The sequence below is a fragment of the Ipomoea triloba genome, chromosome 16, assembly GCF_003576645.1.
Source record: "Ipomoea triloba cultivar NCNSP0323 chromosome 16, ASM357664v1".
Lineage (NCBI taxonomy): Eukaryota > Viridiplantae > Streptophyta > Magnoliopsida > Solanales > Convolvulaceae > Ipomoea > Ipomoea triloba.
Genome location: NC_044931.1, coordinates 10,567,020 through 10,569,841, shown reverse-complemented (window position 1 = coordinate 10,569,841; position 2,822 = coordinate 10,567,020). Strand labels below are relative to the sequence as shown.

Below are 2,822 nucleotides of genomic sequence, written 5' to 3'. Positions count from 1 at the left end.
CCAGGGGGTCACCCATCCTAGTACTACTCTCGCCCAAGCACGCTTGACTTCGGAGTTCTGATGGGATCCGGTGCATTAGTGCTGGTATGATCGCAACAGTCACGTACTGCGCGCAAAATGTACTTGACCCTCTCTCTCCGCGCAACTTCTCTCGCTTAGCGGTTTAGCGGTTTAAAAGGATAGTACCCTTAGCGAGCGGTCCAGCGGTTTAAAAGAAAGATTAAAAAGAGGGTGGGGGATGCAACACGAGGACTTCCCAGGGGGTCACCCATCCTAGTACTACTCTCGCCCAAGCACGCTTAACTTCGGAGTTCTGATGGGATCCGGTGCATTAGTGCTGGTATGATCGCATCCGTCACGTACTGCGCGCAAAATGTACTTGACCCTCTCTCTCCGCGCAACTTCTCTCGCTTAGCGGTTTAGCGGTTTAAAAGGATAGTACCCTTAGCGAGCGGTCCAGCGGTTTAAAAGAAAGATTAAAAAGAGGGTGGGGGATGCAACACGAGGACTTCCCAGGGGGTCACCCATCCTAGTACTACTCTCGCCAAAGCACGCTTCATTTCGGAGTTCTGATGGGATCCGGTGCATTAGTACTGGTATGATCGCATCCGTCACGTACTGCGCGCAAAATGTACTTGACCCTCTCTCTCCGCGCAACTTCTCTCGCTTAGCGGTTTAAAAGGATAGTACCCTTAGCGAGCGGTCCAGCGGGTTAAAAGAAAGATTAAAAAGAGGGGGGGGGATGCAACACGAAGACTTCCCAGGGGGTCCGTCACGTACTGCGCGCACAATGTACTTGACCCTCTCTCTCCGCGCACCTTCTCTCGCTTAGCGGTTTAAAAGGATAGTCCCCTTAGCGAGCGGTCCAGCGGGTTAAAAGAAAGATTAAAAAGAGGGGGGGGGATGCAACACGAAGACTTCCCAGGGGGTCGCCCATCCTAGTGCTACTCTCGCGCAAGCACGCTGGACTTCGGAGTTCTGATCGGATCCGGTGCATTAGTACTGGTATGATCGCATCCGTCACGTACTGCGCGCAAAATGTACTTGACCCTCTCTCTCCGCGCAACTTCTCTCGCTTAGCGGTTTAGCGGTTTAAAAGGAAAGTACCCTTAGCGAGCGGTCCGGTTTAGCGGTTTAAAAGGATAGTACCCTTAGCGAGCGGTCCAGCGGTTTAAAAGAAAGTAAAAGGATAGTACCCTTAGCGAGCGGTCCAGCGGTTTAAAAGAAAGATTAAAAAGAGGGTGGGGGATGCAACACGAGGACTTCCTAGGGGGTCACCCATCCTAATACTACTCTCGCCCAAGCACGCTATGATCGCATCCGTCACGTACTGCGCGCAAAATGTACTTGACCCTCTCTCTCCGCGCAACTTCTCTCGCTTAGCGGTTTAGCGGTTTAAAAGGATAGTACCCTTAGCGAGCGGTCCAGCGGTTTAAAAGAAAGATTAAAAAGAGGGTGGGGGATGCAACACGAGGACTTCCCAGGGGGTCACCCATCCTAGTACTACTCTCGCCCAAGCACGCTTAACTTCGGAGTTCTGATCCGTCACGTACTGCGCGCAAAATGTACTTGACCCTCTCTCTCCGCGCAACTTCTCTCGCTTAGCGGTTTAAAAGGATAGTACCCTTAGCGAGCGGCCCAGCTTAGCGGTTTAAAAGGATAGTACCCTTAGCGAGCGGCCCAGCGGTTTAAAAGAAAGATTAAATACCCTTAGCGAGCGGCCCAGCGGTTTAAAAGAAAGATTAAAAAGAGGGTGGGGGATGCAACACGAGGACTTCCCAGGGGGTCACCCATCCTAGTACCACTCTCGCCCAAGCGCGCTTAACTTCGGAGTTCTGATGGGATCCGGTGCATTAGTGCTGGTATGATCGCATCCGTCACGTACTGCGCGCAAAATGTACTTGACCCTCTCTCTCCGCGCAACTTCTCTCGCTTAGCGGTTTAGCGGTTTAAAAGGATAGTACCCTTAGCGAGCGGTCCAGCGGTTTAAAAGAAAGATTAAAAAGAGGGTGGGGGATGCAACACGAGGACTTCCCAGGGGGTCACCCATCCTAGTACTACTCTCGCCCAAGCACGCTTAACTTCGGAGTTCTGATGGGATCCGGTGCATTAGTGCTGGTATGATCGCATCCGTCACGTACTGCGCGCAAAATGTACTTGACCCTCTCTCCCCGCGCAACTTCCCTCGCTTAGCGGTTTAAAAGGATAGTCCCCTTAGCGCGCGGTCCAGCGGTTTAAAAGAAAGATTAAAAGAGGGTGGGGGATGCAACACGAGGACTTCCCAGGGGGTCACCCATCCTTGTACTACTCTCGCCCAAGCACGCTTAACTTCAGAGTTCTGATGGGATCCGGTGGATTAGTGCTGGTATGATCGCATCCGTCACGTATTGCGCGCAAAATGTACTTGACCCTCTCTCCCCGCGCAACTTCCCTCGCTTAGCGGTTTAAAAGGATAGTACCCTTAGCGAGCGGTCCAGCGGTTTAAAAGAAAGATTAAAAAGAGGGTGGGGGATGCAACACGAGGACTTCCCAGGGTGTCACCCATCCTAGTACTACTCTCGCCCAAGCACGCTTAACTTCGGAGTTCTGATGGGATCCGGTGCATTAGTGCTGGTATGATCGCATCCGTCACGTACTGCGAGCAAAATGTACTTGACCCTCTCTCTCCGCGCAACTTCTCTCGCTTAGTGGTTTAGCGGTTTAAAAGGATAGTATCCTTAGCGACCGGTCCAGCGGTTTAAAAGAAAGATTAAAAAGAGGGTGGGGGATGCAACACGAGGACTTCCAAGGGGGTCACCCATCCTAGTACTACTCTCGCCCAA

General features: G+C 52.1%; 6 non-coding genes and 2 pseudogenes across 6 annotated transcripts; all 8 read right to left on the bottom strand.

The window, feature by feature from the left end:
• Positions 1 to 98, bottom strand: LOC116009051 (annotated as a pseudogene).
• A 137-nt stretch (positions 99 to 235) lies between these two features.
• On the bottom strand, positions 236 to 354 carry LOC116009307. Its single transcript, XR_004096578.1, has one exon. It is a non-coding gene; the product is annotated as a 5S ribosomal RNA (ribosomal RNA).
• Positions 355 to 491: 137 nt separating this feature from the next.
• On the bottom strand, positions 492 to 610 carry LOC116008695. The gene has a single exon (XR_004096061.1). It is a non-coding gene; the product is annotated as a 5S ribosomal RNA (ribosomal RNA).
• Positions 611 to 900: 290 nt separating this feature from the next.
• Positions 901 to 1,019, bottom strand: LOC116009002 (annotated as a pseudogene).
• A 738-nt stretch (positions 1,020 to 1,757) lies between these two features.
• On the bottom strand, positions 1,758 to 1,876 carry LOC116008333. Its single transcript, XR_004095722.1, has one exon. It is a non-coding gene; the product is annotated as a 5S ribosomal RNA (ribosomal RNA).
• A 137-nt stretch (positions 1,877 to 2,013) lies between these two features.
• Positions 2,014 to 2,132, bottom strand: LOC116009306. Its single transcript, XR_004096577.1, has one exon. It is a non-coding gene; the product is annotated as a 5S ribosomal RNA (ribosomal RNA).
• A 128-nt stretch (positions 2,133 to 2,260) lies between these two features.
• LOC116008446 lies at positions 2,261 to 2,379 on the bottom strand. Its single transcript, XR_004095829.1, has one exon. It is a non-coding gene; the product is annotated as a 5S ribosomal RNA (ribosomal RNA).
• A 129-nt stretch (positions 2,380 to 2,508) lies between these two features.
• Positions 2,509 to 2,627, bottom strand: LOC116008335. The gene has a single exon (XR_004095724.1). It is a non-coding gene; the product is annotated as a 5S ribosomal RNA (ribosomal RNA).
• Positions 2,628 to 2,822: the final 195 nt, after the last annotated feature.